Raw genomic sequence first — 18366 nt, 5'->3', positions numbered from 1 at the left:
TTGTCACGATACTAAAATTTCAAACTCGATTCAATACCTGAAAAAAACTCGATACTCGATTTCGATACTATTTAGAAACACCAATTTATTGAACAAGTTTATTCAAAAAATAACATTCCTCAATTTATAATGCAAAAATTAAATGTTAAGAATTAAGTGTGTGTAAAGTGCTTAAACCTTTCAAGTATCAGCATTTTTTAAAACGTGCATGCAAAAACTGGTGAAAGTTAACACTTTAAATCATGAATTGTCTCACTATATATACACTATTTGCAGAGTGATGTTTTGCTGCTTAAACTCTGTTTAAGGTGCATTTTTGTCATAAGATGTAATGCCGTATGTTTGGTTCTGTACTTTTGAACAACTGTTGGTCAATAAAGGGAGAAAACGAATTTCTCCACAGTAGGACAAAGGTACATCTACCGGTAATCTTAATAAAAATAGACTGGCGCACGGCAGTGACGTCATTAAAAGCGCCGGTTAGATTAGCCGCGGCTAGTCTGTTTACGCCTAGAAATCCCAGACCAGACCCGCTCCAAACGAACAGGGGAATCACGTTAATGATTCCTAACAAAACCTTTCGACATTGAGATGTTTTGGTGCAGATAATGTCTTATTTCGAGGCTGCACCATGGGTGCCCGTCCGCACCCGTTATATGGATATACACTGATGGCGATTCGCCGATGGATCTAGATACCCCGGGGAATCCAAGTAGCACCAAAGTTGTCAGCGTGAGTAAACAAACGTACTGCATGCTAGAAATTAAGTCCGGGTTGCAATAAACGGGAGTTTCCTTTAAGCACATAAGCGTGAATATACAACTACGTGTCGGACTTGGTATGCTAATGAAGTTGGGCTGCGAAGCGCCTCCCAAATTCGCTGTTCATGTTTTTGTTTATTTATTTGGCAGACAAAACTTGGATCGGAGACAACTCGCATGGGAAATTGCAATGTAGCCATGCGGCGTCTTCTTCTGTTTGTCTGGGAGGCGGAGGCTGCTTTACGGCATCTGGCTGTCGTGTGTGTCGGCGTACTTGAAGAAGGCTGTGTATAATAGTCCATAATATCGATACCACAGGGATGGAATATCTAATTTAGATACCACTTTTACTATCGACTTATATCTAGGAATTGATTTTTTTGACAACACTAGTTGGGAGTAACAACGTTTAAATATAACGGCGTTACTAACGGCGTTCTTTTTTAGGTAACAGAATAATCTTATTAATTACTTTTCCCACTGCTGCAACGCCGTTACCGTTACTGGGGATGGAAGGTTGTGCGTTACTATGTGCTTGTCGAACGTTGAGCAGCAGTGTGAGGCTTTCTGACGCCACGCTTCAGCTGCAGCCAGGGAGAGAGAGGTGTCGGTAACACACTTACAAACACGATGATGATTGGCCGGGTGGGCGGAGACCCTCACCGTCTCAGTCGCTGCTGCTGTAGACACAACAGAGCAGTGATGGGAATAACGCCATTTAAAATAACCACGTTACTAAAAAAATTACTTTTTCAGTAACGAACAATCTAATTAATTACCGTCTTCTTTTATCAAACGAAAAAGCGTGCGTTAAGCAGCGCAGTGTGTTGAAGCTGTCATCAGCTGATCAGGAGCTAAAGAGGTAGATGTTTTCATCCAAGAGCATCACGGCCGTGAAGAACGAGGAAGACGTGATGAATATCTACAGCTGCAGGTGTGGATCTGCAGCCGTGCCCTTCTTAGCGTGACAGCGGGACGTCCCGAAGGCCTTCTTAGCATGACAGCGGGACGTCCCGAAGGTCCGCTCACCTGTTCACCGCTCAGACGTCCTGATCTTCTACCTTCCTAGATCATCCAGCTGTAACCTGTTTCTGATCATGTCTTTAGTCCCGCTGTAACACTGATGCATCAGTCTCAGACGTCATTGAGCTCAGGTGTTATTAGAACTACCTGTGTGTGTTCACCACCCAGCTTCAGCTCTTCTGTGGTTGGGTCTGACCCACGTTAGTAAATGTAAGTCCTCCATCAGGCTTGTGCCTCTTCTAGTGTCATTTTAAAGGTTTTATTTATTTATTTAACCGTTACTAGATTAGCAGCAACAGAAATGCTGCTAAAACACACAATTACAGTATGTGAAGCTGGAAAAGTTAGAATATTGTGCAAATTTACATTTATTTCTGTAATTTAACTAGACTGAGAGACCATTTAAAGGCTCGGGAACCTTTACAGGTGTTTCTGATTGCTATAATGAATGTTGATTGGGGTCTTGTTAAATATCACACAGTGACCTTTTAATAGTCTAGATTAGTGTAATGTTCCTGTTAGTAGTTCCTCCTGTTAAGTGCTTATTTATTTAAATTATTCAGGTTTATAAAAAACATTTGGACATACATTTTATTATGTTTCAGTCATTAGTCATTTATATTTCACTATTGTAGTACTTTATAGTAAATTAAGTTAGTTTAATTAAGAGAAGAACCCATTTTTCTTGCTTTCTTTAATGGAAAAAGTAACTAAGTAGTTATTTTTCTTGGTAATTAGTTACTTTTATAACACACGCACACACACACACGCACTGAGTTACTTTTTTGACAAAGTAATCAGTAACTGTAAACAAATAACTTTTTAAAAGTAACGTTCCCAACACTGGAAATCACACTGTCCCTTAATGTTCATGACTCCGTTATCTTGGCTCATCAAAAGGCTGTTGTTGGTTTAGCATCCAGGAAACAGCAGAGAACGTCTCGACAAGTAGAAGCTAGCTGTTAGCATTAGCAACTCCACCACACATCAGAACTCCTTCAGGCTTGTGTTATTTGTGGAGAAAAACATCAACATTGCAGAGTCAATGGGTGTTTCTCAGTCAAGGCGCCTGGTCCTACGAGGCCAGGCGCCTTGCTTACGAGGACACTGTCCTTCCAGTTAAATGGAACAGACTTGCATCATGTGACCGCGGCTTCCACGGCGGTCACGTAACGTCACGTGACACGGGAGATAACGTTGTGTTAGTTTCAATATAAATATATAACGAGGCTTTTACTTTTTAAATGGTGTATATGTTTATTAAATTAAATATATAAGTGAGTTACTACCCGCTAGCCACTGAAGCCGCTACTACTAAGCAGCTAACCAACCATAGATAACTTCTTTGGATCTAAAAAAAAAACATTTTAAATTAGTTGGCTTACTTTTAAACGTGAAAATTGTCCCCGAAGTAGCTGCCAGCTTCTTATCCGCCGTCCTTTAGATAATACCGTGGTGCATTCTTGGTAATTTTTGACACCTCCCTTGTGTCCTCGCTCAGCTAGCTAAACGGAATCAAAGCTGCACTTTATTCCTTTCTTTGTGCTCTTTCTAATGTTTTCTATCATCTAGGTGTTGTTGATGTGTTCTGACCCGTTTTTACTCAGTCGTGGCTTTTATAGTATTTTAATGTATGAACACAAACTTTATATATGTTTCCTATAAGTGCATAAATGACACAGAACCTATATTTTCAGTTTAGCTGCCTGTTTGTGGACTGGTTTAGTTTTGTTTGTGAAATGTAGTTGGACGGCTTTTGTGAGCGTTTCGGCTCCAGCAGAGTTGGCTGACCTTTGAACTGCTTTTGCTTCATCTGGTAACCTTCCAGTCAGAGGCCTCCATGCTGAGTGGTTCCATCTGACTCAGAGCAAGTTTTCTCCACCAATGGAAACCTGCCAGCAGTGGCCTGCCAGCTTTACCAGGTGCCCGAGGCCCTGGTGGGACGGCCAGAGTCAGGTAGACCACTTCAGGCCAGATGGCCTTTCAGCGGGGGTACATCACTCCGCCCCCTCCTGAGCCCTTCTGGGGACCGCTGGCAGGGAAGAAACGGTCTTCTGCAAACAACTCGGAGATTTACAGATACCCAGTGTTCCTTTGTGCCCCGTGTCTGGGAACGTTTGGTCCTGAACCGCTATCAGATCCGTCTTCCAGTGGATTTCCGTCTGACAAGCTGCAAAATGAAAAGCCTGCAATTTACACACACAGACACACGCACACGCACACACACGCACACACACACACACACACACACGCACACGCACACACACGCACGCACACATGCACAGACACACAGACACGCACACACACACACACACACACACACGCACACACGCACACACACACACACACACACACACACACACACACACACACACACACACACACACTCGTTGGCCAATCAGGGCAGACTAAAATTCCACGGCTCTAAATGCGCTCCAGCCCGTCGTCGGGCTTGCAGCTCTTTTCCAGAACTCCTCTCAGCTGCTGATTGTTGTAAATCAAGAACGAAGCGATCGATGGTGAAATGACAGCCCGCACTGCAGCGCGGCGCTGAGGGAAGTCCAGGCTCAAAGCGATCACTCCACACGATGCGCTCTCCCCCGCAAAGCCACACAAGGTCAAGGTTAGCGGCAAAAGAAGCTGCAGCAGCAGATCTTTTGTATCTGTGGAAGTGGCTCAGTTTGTGGCACTTGTGAAACGTCCCTGAGGCTGCACATGTCAGAGAAGCTGGCACACTCTCATCTGCCTGTGAGCTAGCACAGAAACATGGATGTTTAGTTACGCCATAGGTGGCCTACTTTATCCAGACTAGTTTATTCGGATGCATTTAAAGACAATCAGCTCCATCTGACATTGCTAATAATCGTGTTATAACATGCATCATTATTCCTGAGCCACTCCCTGCAACATGGCAGAGGAAGACAGAAACCATGTTTACTTTGTGTGTGGGTTCTTCTTCACATCTCGCCCTCCTTCCCGTTTCTTTTGCCGTCTCACTCTCAGCTGTCAGACGTTGACTGAATCAGGTTAGAGAGGGGAAGCGAGGAAGCCAGAGCAGCGCTGATGAAAATGACAATGCATCTACTCCGTTTGGTTGCTGAGATGCAGAAACAGAGTCCTTCCCTGAGAGGCTCATAAAACCCCGACCTGCAGCTGCGTGGCGCAGGTGCGCCGGGCTAATTGGAAAAGGAAGAAGATTTGAACACGGATTAAATTTTATAAGCAGGACCTGATAAAACATTAAAGTCAGGCAGAAGGATGTAAATAACACGTTTTTCAAAATGAAATGTTTTCCAGTTTGAAGACAAAACGTATCGAACTCTGCTCAGAGATGTGCCTGAGACATTCTGATTTACTTAATTCAAGTTTGACGCGATGAGCGCAAGTATGAAGAGGATTCAGCCGTCTCCCTGTTGTCTCCGCTGCCAGATTCTGTCCGTGAAACTGGATCAAGTCCTCCAACATGATTCTCCTATAGTTGGTGTAAAAAGCTCCAGACTGCATGTGTCTGTGTCCCTGGAAGTACTCGTGGTTTTAGAAATGAATCCAACAGTCGGGCTGAGGCCGTCTTGTGTGGTTCAGTGTCGCCGGGCCTGGGCTCGAACCGTGTCACAAACAGCCACGGCGAGGAATTTCTTTATTCTTCTCCTGATTATCTCCACTCTTCAACACTCAAAGATGTAGCTTAGTGGCTATGTTATGGATTCCTGTCAGGATGACTGGAATCTTTTAAAAACACCTGGAAGAGAGAGGATGCTGCTGCCTGACATCCAACGATGCAGGTTTTACTTAGGGGGACATCCCAGAGATTGCTCTGATCTATTTTCTTGTTCTTTTTAACACAGTTTAGTAAAAAAAAAAAAGTTTTTTTTAGCTGACATGCTTCAGCTAGTATCTCTAGCCATCATCAGAGGTACCGAGTTTTTACTAAACGGTGTAAAAAAAGAACAAGAACATGGATAATGAAGATGAACACGGAATGAACATTGCTCTGATCCGTTTAGCTGCAGGACAAGGACTATTAGGTTTGCTTTCAATGTGGTCAGTCAGAGTCTCACCTGCAGCCGACGACAGTCAGAGTCTCACCTGCAGCCGACGACAGTCAGAGTCTCACCTGCAGCCGACGACAGTCAGAGTCTCACCTGCAGCCGACGACAGTCAGGGTCTCACCTGCAGCAGATGACAGTCAGTCTCACCTGCAGCCGACGACAGTCAGGGTCTCACCTGCAGCAGATGACAGTCAGTCTCACCTGCAGCAGATGACAGTCAGGGTCTCACCTGCAGCAGATGACAGTCAGTCTCACCTGCAGCAGATGACAGTCAGTCTCACCTGCAGCAGATGACAGTCAGTCTCACCTGCAGCAGATGACAGTCAGTCTCACCTGCAGCCGACGACAGTCAGGGTCTCACCTGCAGCAGATGACAGTCAGTCTCACCTGCAGCAGATGACAGTCAGTCTCACCTGCAGCCGACGACAGTCAGGGTCTCACCTGCAGCAGATGACAGTCAGTCTCACCTGCAGCAGATGACAGTCAGTCTCACCTGCAGCCGACGACAGTCAGGGTCTCACCTGCAGCAGATGACAGTCAGTCTCACCTGCAGCCGACGACAGTCAGGGTCTCACCTGCAGCAGATGACAGTCAGTCTCACCTGCAGCAGATGACAGTCAGTCTCACCTGCAGCCGACGACAGTCAGGGTCTCACCTGCAGCAGATGACAGTCAGTCTCACCTGCAGCAGATGACAGTCAGTCTCACCTGCAGCAGATAACAGTCAGGGTCTCACCTGCAGCAGATGACAGTCAAGCCCCCTTCAGACAGTCCATGAAAAACGGAAATGTTCCGGACTCTGTCCGTAAGACCTTTGTGTCTGAATACAAACATCCGGATAACGTGTTCCGGGATTTATCCGGACGAAGCCCCTAGTAAGAGGTCCGGACTTGTTACGGACAGGGTGGCTGATTCAGACTGGTGAGGTGAAGGTCCGGACAAGGGGGAGGGGGAGGAGGAGGGGACCGGGGGACGCTGTGCGCACCTAGATAGCCAGCTGCTGTAGCATGCGACGAACCACGGCAGCTCGCCTCCTACGGTACCGCCTAGATGCGCGACGAAGCGCTTCACACCGCTTCCGTGATTCTTTGAACCATTGAGCTTCATCATCCAGGTCTCTTATGCGTCTTCCTGTGCGCAGAATTTTGCTTAAGCGCCTCGTGATTTTTATCTTGAGAGGCGCTATAGAAATGATATTTTCTTCTTCTTCTTCTTCTTCTTCTTAACATGAGTCCGATTCTCCCCCCACCCCCACCCCCCTACCCCCCAATGCAGTCAGACATCTGGAACTTTTCCCTGCTGTGTGAACGCAGCCGAAAGGACAAGTTCCGGTACAAAAGTGGTGTGTCTGAAAACACAGTTCCGGTTAAAAACCGGATTGAATTGTCCACAAATGTTCCAGAATGTCTGTCTGAAAAGGGCTTCAGAGTCTCACCTGCAGCAGACGACAGTCAGAGTCTCACCTGCAGCAGACGACAGTCAGAGTCTCACCTGCAGCAGACGACAGTCAGAGTCTCACCTGCAGCAGACGACAGTCAGAGTCTCACCTGCAGCAGACGACAGTCAGAGTCTCACCTGCAGCAGACGACAGTCAGAGTCTCACCTGCAGCAGACGACAGTCAGAGTCTCACCTGCAGCAGACGACAGTCAGAGTCTCACCTGCAGCAGACGACAGTCAGGGTCTCACCTGCAGCAGACGACAGTCAGAGTCTCACCTGCAGCAGACGACACTCAGCGTCTCACCTGCAGCAGACGACACTCAGCGTCTCACCTGCAGCAGACGACACTCAGCATCTCACCTGCAGCAGACGACAGTCAGAGTCTCACCTGCAGCAGACGACAGTCAGGGTCTCACCTGCAGCAGACGACAGTCAGGGTCTCACCTGCAGCAGACGACAGTCAGAGTCTCACCTGCAGCAGACGACAGTCAGGGTCTCACCTGCAGCAGACGACAGTCAGAGTCTCACCTGCAGCAGACGACACTCAGCATCTCACCTGCAGCAGACGACAGTCAGCATCTCACCTGCAGCAGACGACACTCAGCATCTCACCTGCAGCAGACGACAGTCAGCGTCTCACCTGCAGCAGACGACAGTCAGAGTCTCACCTGCAGCAGACGACAGTCAGAGTCTCACCTGCAGCAGACGACAGTCAGAGTCTCACCTGCAGCAGACGACAGTCAGAGTCTCACCTGCAGCAGACGACAGTCAGGGTCTCACCTGCAGCAGACGACAGTCAGGGTCTCACCTGCAGCAGACGACAGTCAGAGTCTCACCTGCAGCAGACGACAGTCAGAGTCTCACCTGCAGCAGACGACAGTCAGGGTCTCACCTGCAGCAGACGACAGTCAGAGTCTCACCTGCAGCAGACGACAGTCAGAGTCTCACCTGCAGCAGACGACAGTCAGAGTCTCACCTGCAGCAGACGACAGTCAGCGTCTCACCTGCAGCAGACAACAGTCAGAGTCTCACCTGCAGCAGACGACAGTAAGGGTCTCACCTGCAGCAGACGACAGTCAGAGTCTCACCTGCAGCAGACGACAGTCAGAGTCTCACCTGCAGCAGACGACAGTCAGGGTCTCACCTGCAGCAGAATTTGTATTGAAAACTTAGCTGTGTTCTGTATGTGTTAGAAAAATACATGAAAAATGAACATTAAAACAAGACCGGTAAAAGTGCTTTTATGTAATTTAGCAATAACAAGAAAAATAAATAAATGGCTGCATTGTAATAAACAATGCTGAACTTTTTGAGCTGATAGGGAGAAACAAATCATTAAAAATATCCCTACACCTGCAGACTCAACCAGCATGATTAAAACAATACATTTACAGTAGGGATGCTCCGATCAGGTTTTAATCTGCCGATCACCGATACCGATCAGCCAAGAGGCAGATCATGGCCGATCAGCCGATTACCAATACCAATTACATAGATAGGCTGTCAATTGTTCATTTAGCTATGGTGAGTTCTAATGCATGTGCTACATATTAATTCAGAAAAAAACATGATTTTACTTCACTTCAAATTATGTAATATCAGTAACAATCTATAAGAAATTGAAAACATTAAGGCTCTCTTTAAGCTACAAATAGTGCAAAAAAAGTCAGTATCTCACATCACCGCCTGAATCTAATTAAGTAACCAAGGATACGTTCAGATTCATCCAGTGAGCTTTAGCTCAGCATTGACACAGGACTGACATCTGAGCTCCAAATGTCACTTGTGAAACTCACCGAGGATGAGATGCTTTCTTTAAGGAGTCCCTCGATGAAAGAATACACTGTCTGGTGGAGCTCTGGAAGGGCTACGTCGGCGAAATATTTACGTCCCGGTAGCATGTAGCGAGGTTCCACATGGGTTAGTAGTCGGAGGAATCCGGCGTCTTCCACAACTGAAAAAGGCTGGTCGTCTAGTCCAATAAACTCGATGATGTTACGGGTAATTTGCTTAGCCTTTTGACTGTCACGCTCATATGGGCGAGTGTTTCCAAGCCTTGGCTGCGTTAGCTGCCGTCTGACTGTGGCTGCATTAGCATTAGCAGCTTCTTTTCATTGTCTGCGGTGAGCCTCAAAAACTCACCATGCTCCGCCAAGTGTTTAGTCTTTAAATGTCGGATCAAATTCGTCGTGTTGAATTTTTTTGAAGTGCTTCCTCCGTGGGGTATTTTTTCGTTGCAAGTGTTGCAAGACGCAAACTTAATATCACTCTCGCACACCGTAAAGAAGTTCCACACGGCAGACATGTTTGTCTTTGCGGGTTTGCCGCCACGTGCAAGCGCACTAAGCGGGGAGAAGCGGAAGGGTGAACTACCGGCCGGGAAGAGTAAGCGCCAGTGATCGGCGATCACAGATCACACACTTTTGCAGGAAAATCGGCCGATAATTATCTGTGGCCGATCAATCGGAGCACCCCTAATTTACAGTTTTGGTCTCGGTTTCATCTTACTCTCTCAGTAATGATGCATCAACAGCCAGTCCAGTGAGGCTCTTTGCCCTTTATTGAACCTGAAGCTAAATGAAATGGTCTTTGATCGCGGCTGACCTTGACTCTGCAGCTCAGTGGCATCGGACTAGAAACTCTATTTTTATCAGCGAGACGTTTGTTCCGTTATCCTGAGCGAGACTTTTTTGCTGTTTGTATGTTCTGTGCTTCGTATGCCAGAGCTGCCGTTCCTCCACCTGGGAATCCGGAATATTGCTGTTGGAGCACTTTTACTGCATCTGACAGAAATTTGCACCCTGGCAGCATTTTTCTTCTTTTTTTTTTTTTTTTTCTTATAAATGGTGCCTGTTTCAGTGCCACCAAGGTACATCAAGGTGGGTGGGATGTCTTTGTTTCCCTGGGTCCCCCCACCCCTCCTTAAACTTAGCGGCTGGGCTTGTTTCTGCTCGACATTGGGATGGGGCGGCAGTGCAGAGAAGAATTGTGGCTAATGAGATTTTCCCTTCGCCTGGGGGCTTCAAGAGCCTTGCTTAGTTCAAGTGGAGGTCTTATCACCGGATTCTTCAATCGAAGAACTTTTTTTCAGATTCACACCTCAAGCAAATTCTGGCCCATTTGATCCGTCAGCACCGCTCTGATGAGTTGATCTGAGAGTAAAAAAATGAAAAAGCTCTCCGATGACGGGAGATGGAGGCATGCTGCGTCTGCCGGCACTTTGCAGGTTTTAATTGCTGCAGAAGAAAGGAGACCAGGTCAGAATGACACATGCATTGTATCGTTTAATGGAATAAAGACTTTTCAGTCTTTTCAGCCTGAATCCATATGGAAAGAATAATTAGCGCAGCTTTAATTAGTACATTTTTTGACAGATGGGAGCGTCTTGCTGGCTTGATGATGTTCAAAAGATTCCAAAACAGGAGATTTAGGTATCGACGTGCAGAGGAAGGAGAGTCTCCATCCTGTTTGAGGGCACCGATCTCCATCGCTTCAGCTTCCATCGTGAAACAGTTCATTTTACTGATTAATGCTGGCTTGAGTGTGCGTCTGCTGTTAAACAGAAACTGGCACGGTTCAACCCAGAGCAGCATCAAATTGATGTTGCAAAAACAAGATAATTAGGCATCTTGTTAAGATTGAGTAATTTAAAGCTTAATGATGAGTAGAGTTTTTTTTTTACCAAGATGAGTAGAGCATGAGCAAACACACTCTCCTAATTTAGGATTCAAGATGTTAATGGCTGCTTCTGGAATTATTCATCAAGTAAAAGATGCTGCAGGACTGCAGGCCAGCTGATTATTATTTATTCAACATTCATTCATTCAGGGTTTCACCATCAGCTGATTAGATTAAAATGTCTCAGATTTTTCTTGCATTTGTCAAAGATCAAGCTTTACTCTGCAGTGATTCCAGTCAGGGTTGGAAATATGGAGAAGCTGGGGGGGGGCTCAGCTCTCCCAACAGGGTGATGGGCTGCCCTGGAAAGCACAAGAAGCACTAAACTGACACCCGAGAGAGCCAATGCGGCAGCACCACCCACCCATCCTACTCTTTCTGAGTTTTTAACAAATGTAATCAGGCGAACTAGCCCCCCCCCCCCCCCCCCCCACGCGGAGTCAGACGACTCCCCTCCATCTCTGACGGCATCCTCACTGGGCCCCCCGGAAGCCCGTGTTTTAATCCGAGTCTCTCATAAAGGCTGAGTCAATACAACAAGCAATGCAGGGAAGAATATAGGAGCACCATCTGATAATAATGGGAAAGCTTCTCGCATTAACGACAGATAAAACCCATTTTAATGAGACCGTTTCCAAAAATAATATCTTTAATAACTTGTAATCATGAGATGGCTCTAAAGGGTGAAACAGCGACACCTGGCAGGATGTTGTCCAGAAGAATCAAAGGGAAGAGCCTCTTTATGCCTTTGTAAGAGCTGAAACAACTAATCGATTTAATCGATTTAATCGATTATAATCGATTATTAAAATAGTTAACAACTTTTTTAGTCATCGATTAGTTGTTTAATAATCATATTTTACCGCATAAAGTCTATTTTTACCACAATCTGACATCGGTTACAAGCTGTTAAATTTGCCGCCAGTGTGTGGCAGTAATGAGCCACTGATCTACCAGTGGAGCCGTAGAAGAAGAAATGAGCCAATGAGTGCCCTCGGTTTTCATGACGTATCACGTTACTGACGCTCATCTTGCTGTGAGAGATGGCGGAACGAGGAAATACGGAAGAAAAATAGAAGCGACAAAATTTTAGAGAAACCCCGGACAAAAACCTCACGAGTATGGGAGCACTTCACTAGATGCATTGAAAAGGCAAAATATGCAAAAACCATCTAGCATGGCACGGAAGCACGACGTCCCTAAGTGAACATTTGAGACGAAAACGTGGGGGCTGAGGAAGAGCACCGCGGTCAAGTGAGCCGTCATTTGGAAGAGCCAGCCCGGTAAGTAACAGAAAATAAACAAGCAGGACTTAGTGTTTTAGCTGAGTTCGTTATACTGGATGTTAAACATGTTTTTTTGCCGCGTCAGTCTACGGTGTTCTACTTCTGATTGACTAGATGCAATCGTGAATCTCCTCCGTGTTGTGAATCATGCGCTTGCCAAATTCAGCACGTCTGTTTATAAGAATGTTCTCGTTAAGAGAAAAACGGCACAAACCCATAACTATGTTCCTCATTCAAAAAAGGACAACTCCACGGAGAAAAATATACAGACGAGCTGTGTCCAGGTGAATATAACGCGGCATAGTTGTACGCTTTCAATTTTTAAATACAGGAGAAATTCAGAAAAAGTCATTTTTTTACTATTAAAAGGCTGTTTTACTGTCTAACGCTGTAAAACGCCTCACAACACATTTTTATCATGTTTCTTAAACAGTATTACACAAAATAAACATTTTTCACATTTCTCTAGCTAATTTAAACACTCCCGACTCAAAGTAAAAACCTCATGAGCTTCTTACTCTGAGCTTTTTAATAGTAAAAAAATTAGACTTTTTTTCTTAATATCTCCTGTTGCGGGCTATTTTGTAGAATGTAACCCTCAAAATAAATGATCACTGTATATTGTTAATTAATTCAAATAATTTAACATTGATTTAGTGTTGTAGTGTGTGTGCTGCTTTATTTTATATGTGTACTTATTTCAGTCTATTTGTGTTTCTTATGCAGAAAAAAACAAGCAACGATGGACAACTACATGGGGAACAAGACACTCACCCCCCAGCAATTCATACCACTTACAAACTCTATTCTAAACATGCTGGTAAAAGACATGAGGCCACTATCCATGGTGGAAGGAGCAGGCTTCCAGCTAATGCAAAAAAATTATTCTGGACTGATATTTTGCACTGTTTAGCTCATTTTCTACTGCTGACTGTGTTCATGTGCAATAAAATAGATTGCAGTCAACTGCACAATTCTCTTATGTTTTTTTTTTCTTAACTGAAATGCATCCATCACTTGTATAGGTTAAATAGCTAAACAGTAACAAACCGATTAATCGATTAATCGAAAAAATAATCGACAGATTAATCGATTATGAAAATAATCGTTAGTTGCAGCCCTAGTAAGAAGCAGTAATCAGTCAGGTGATCACATTTCTTCACACTTTGGTCGACTGTCCTCCACTTTGAAGACAACAGAGAAAACAGCCCTCACTTCATTTTCTTTTTACACACATTTGTGATAATTGTGCTTTGTGGCTGAAGTGCAGAATCGAAGTAAAAGTTCACTTCCTGTTCGTGCTTTTTCATTTTTAAAAACTCTGAAACCATTTAATATGAACAAAAGGATGAGCATAAGAAGTATTCCCAGATATTACATCAGACATGCTTCCGTTGTGTTTTAAATAAATGGGTGTTTTTGTTGTCATACACCTGTTACACTTAGACGCAACCTCCTGGTATGAAGAGCTGTCACTTTGTTGCCTTGGCAACGGGGCGTGCACGGTGGAGTGTAATTAGTTGATTTAGGTTTGATTGTTCGGCACTATACCCGCGTTGTTGTGGCTTCTTCCTAATAGTTCGACATCAGGAAGTGGAATAACTGCCTCGTTACAACCTTTCTCGTTAGTACGAGGCATTGTTTTGCATTGACGGCAATTCGCTTCCGTACTTCATGAGTTTTTCGTGTTTGATGCACATGTGACTCGCATGTTTTTCACACATTAGCAAGGTTTAAATGATCCACTCAGCAATGTTTGCAAATGCAGCCCTTTGTAGTTTATGCTTGTCTATGCTAATGCTAATTTAGCAAAACAAATGCAGTTTTTGTAACACTTTATTTTCGCCACCATGTTTAAAATGAGTTTAGATGAATACACGGATATTCAACGACTCAACGCCTACAGACCTGTGGCTCTGACATCTGTCATCATGAAGTCATTTGAACACCTAAGACCCTCACAGGCCCCCTCCTGGGCCCCCTGCAGTTTGCCCACAGAGCCAACAGGTCTGTAGATGATGCCATCAACATGGCTCTGCACTTCATTCAGCAGCATCTGGACTCCCCGTGTACCTACGCCAGGATCCTGTTTGTGGACTTCAGCTCGGCCTTCAACACATTCCTGGCTGACCTCCTCCAAGACAAACTGTCCCAGATGAACACGACTGACCCCTTCTGCAGGTGGATCACTGACTTCTTGACAGACAGGAAGCAACAAGTGAGGCTGGGGAAGAATGTCTCGGGCCTGCGGACCATCAGCACCGGTTCCCCTCATGGCAGTTTTCTCTCCTCTCTGATCTTCTCCCTGTGCACCAATGGCTGCACCTCCAACCACGAGTCTGTCAAGCTTATCAAGTTTGCACACGACACCACCGTCATCTAGCTTGTCTCGAACAGGGGTGAGTCTGCCTACAGAATGGAGGTCAAACGGTTGGTGTCCTTGTGCGGCCACAGCAACCTGGTGCTAAATGCACAGAAGACAGCAGAGGCTGTTGTGGACTTTCGAAAGCACACAGCCTCACTCCCCCCATAGTCCTGTCTGACACTCCCATCACGATGGTGGACTTCCTGGGCACCACCATCAACTCCATCTTAAAAAAGGCCCAGCAGAGGATGTACTTCCTGAAGCAGCTGAAGAAATTCACCCTGTCAGTACAGTCGATGAGGCAGTTCCACAGCACAGCGTCCATCCTCACCTCTTCAATCACCATGTGGTACGCTGGAGCCACCATCAGGGACATGAAACGACAGCAGCGTGTCATACACTCTGCTGAGAAGATCTGGCTGCTAACTCCCCTCCATACAGGATCTGTACACCTCCAGGACATTGAGGCATGCAGGTCGGATCACAGCAGACCCGTCTCAGCCTAGACACAGTCTCTTCGACTCGCTCCCATCTAGCAAGAGGCTCCAATCCATTCAGACAGAACCTCTCGCCACAAACACAGATTCTTCCTTCTGCGGTCTGACTCATGAATGTCAATCGTAGACCTGCCCACTCCAGCTGCTTTGTTCCAGTCACGTGACCCTAGTGTTGTGTTTGCACCTGAACTGATCCGCTCTGACCAGTACCTACACCGACTTGTATATAGCTGCTTCTCTAATCGTTGTCTCCCTATATTATTTTCATTTCATCGTGTTAATTTCTATGTTTTTGCTTTTCATTTAAATTTTTATCACCCCAAGTACTGCAACAATTTCCTAATGTTGTGATTCTGGCTCACATACGGCAACAAAACCTTCTGATTCTGATTCTGAGTAATGTTAGTTACTTTAACCACGGACCATCATCAGTCAACCAATCGGGAGGAAGGAAGCGTGTTTTGGACACTAATCTATTTAAATGATGAGAAATAAAATGCTCTTGGATTTTGTCAGAGTAAACAAACTTCCAGGTTTGGTTTTTAATGTAAAACATTGACATCATCAGCAAATAAAATTGAAAAACTACAAGAGTCCAGACACACATCCCTGAGCAACGCCACAACTTTGTTTTTTCTGAGATGCATGTAGATTTATTGTCATTGTTTATGCTGAAAAGATGTAAACTGCACCTTTAGTTTGACTACAAAGAGAAAACAATTATAAGGAAGTTTATTTTGAATAAATAGGACAAAAAATGGAGTCCGTACAACAGCCAGGCTCAGTCAGTTGGACTGAAATGATGCTGCAGATTTATTTATCTCACCGATGAGAACGTTTAAATCAGCAGCAACATGGAGGTGTGAAATAAGCATGAAACCACTTCACCTGAACCTCCAGCATCAACTCCCTGTAATTAAATTACAGCATTATTATCACTTCTTGGTCGGATTTACTGATAAGTGAACATTTTCTGCTCATTAGATGTAAGTTCAGAGTCGGCAGGATGAAAAGAAAACCGATTCATTATCAGACTGCTACTGAACTTCTAATCTGGGCACAGATTAGCTGGTTCTGATTCCTAATCCTGACTGACAAATCAATAAATCACATTAAAACAGAAGAGAGTGGTTGTAATTCCGCTCTTGTTGGCCGTAACTCTGACAGACATCTGCTTTCTGTTCATTCTGGTGTTTTTCTCCTCTCTGTGTGTGGGCACCATAATCCAGCTGTTAGCTTCCATTTGAATAGCGTGTTTTTACTGATCCTTGCCGTGTGAAACTGTGTGATCCCTGCCTCTGTTGCCCCCCCTCGAGCGTAACTCTCTTGTCTTTCAGAAGCATTTTATATTCAGACTTTGGCCCGTCAGCGCTGAGAAGAGAGGACAGGTTGTTCAGATCCATCAGTCATTGTGTGCAGTCATTACATCTCAAGCCAGACATCAAACCGGGAGGAGTTTCATCACTCCGATCGACACCATATTGTAATTTATAATTCTTTTTCACACCTCCCCGTTTCATGGAGGAAGATTAATGTTGCACCACGGCTTGATCCAGGAACTTTTTTTTATCTCTGCAGAATCGTGAGCTCCTCTTACCAAAACCGGGATTAGCATCAGGCTGCGACACGTAAACCAGACACCCTGTTGCCCCAAGGGAGGTCTACTCATAAAACATCGTTGCAGTAAAATGATAAATGATCCGCACTTGTATAGCGCCTCTCAGAGTAAGGACTCCAAATCACTTTACACTACAGTGTATCATTCATCCATTCACACACTGGTGGGGATGAGCTACGATGAAGCCACAGCTGCCCTGGGGCACACTGACAGAGGCGAGGCTGCCGAGCACAGGCGCCACCGGTCCCTCCGACCTTTCCTAGTCTCTCTCTCTCTTTCTTAACATTTTTTCTTTTAAATCCCAATTGTCTATTTTTGCTCATTTTAAATATATTTTTAAACATTTTCTAAATGCTTTTTTATATTTTAACTTTTTGTTTTTGTGAAGCGCCTCGTGATTTTCATCTTGAGAGGCGCTATAGAAATGGTATTTTCTTCTTTTTCTAGCAGCAGGCAAGGTGGGTTAACTGTCTTGCCCAAGGACACAACAGCAGAATGCTCTGTCCAGAGCCAGGATCGAACCTGCAACCTTCCGATTACTGGGCAACCCGCTCGACCCGTTGAGCTACTGCTGCCCCCATAACTCTATGCATATGGAAACTGTTTAATATTTCATAAAATGAGCTGCAAGTGCAATAATCTGAGGGAGTGAGGTGATGAAACACGGAGCCTTTTCCCCCCGAGAGCCGTCCTTAAATCCGAGCAGGAGCATCTGTCCAAGATAAAGAGGAAGCCATTCACTCGAAGACACGGTGGAAATTAGAAATAAATGGTTATATGCAAACATCAAAGGCATAGACAAATCTAATTCACACTAATACAACTTTGTGTCTGGGTTTAATGGCGTCCTGCAGGGTCAGATTACAGCAGACGGGACGAGGGAAACACTCATCAGAGCTCATTACCTGATCCACCTGCTTAATGACTTGTTGCATTTATTGGGAGTTTTCCAGTGTTTTTAAATCACAACGATCAGGAGTCAGGATTAGTCCCTTTTCTGAGCCTGAGGCCATATTGGAAATGCTGGGATGCTCCCTCTGGTTTGGAGGATTTCCTCAGAGATGGTTGGATGGACAAAGAGTGGGACTACATGTCAGGAGCTTGTTGCTCTGGTCTGCTGTAGTGAAGAAGACGCTGGTTTACTGGACCACCTAAACCCTCACATAAGGTCACCAGGTTCAGATTACGACCAAAAGATCCTGGATCTAAAAGGCTGAACATATTCTGCTCTGTGGCTGAGCTTAGACATCAAGGAGCTCCGTCAGATTGGAACTACCACCCCGACAAGGTGGTCATGTGATCGGGAGGCCTCCTGGTTCCTGGGACCATCCTCTGTGGCCTGAGAATGTCTTGTGGTCTTCAGACAGAGTTCTGTTCTGGCTCACACAGCACGATGATCGTGTTGCTTTCGACCCGTGTCGTCCCTTCCGACTCTGTTAAGGAAGCGCCGGATCTATCGTGTAGGATTAGACATTAATCTCCCTCACTAGAATCATACTTGAGGCACCTATGCAACTCTGTGGGGTGGACAGTTGAGTGATAGCATCCTTTGGGTTGTCAAGTGGGCACCCCCTTCATAGGTGTTTTGTGGATAGACCCAAGACACCTCCAAAGGGTTCAGCAGTGAACCCCAGCGCCCCAGGTTCACCCC

The 18366-nt window shown here is 45.2% G+C and overlaps 1 protein-coding gene and 1 long non-coding RNA gene across 6 annotated transcripts in view; both read left to right on the top strand.

Annotated features, from left to right (window-relative positions):
* Window positions 1–18366, top strand: part of sorcs1 (sortilin-related VPS10 domain containing receptor 1) — a 240367-nt gene that overhangs the window by 24348 nt on the left and 197653 nt on the right. The window lies entirely within an intron of this gene.
* LOC139070443 (uncharacterized) lies at window positions 12011–13214 on the top strand. The gene is made up of 2 exons (XR_011520951.1): window positions 12011–12232; window positions 12962–13214. It is a non-coding gene; the product is annotated as an uncharacterized lncRNA (long non-coding RNA).

The sequence above is a fragment of the Nothobranchius furzeri genome, chromosome 6, assembly GCF_043380555.1.
Source record: "Nothobranchius furzeri strain GRZ-AD chromosome 6, NfurGRZ-RIMD1, whole genome shotgun sequence".
Taxonomy (NCBI): domain Eukaryota; kingdom Metazoa; phylum Chordata; class Actinopteri; order Cyprinodontiformes; family Nothobranchiidae; genus Nothobranchius; species Nothobranchius furzeri.
This window is presented reverse-complemented; position numbering and strand designations above follow the sequence as displayed.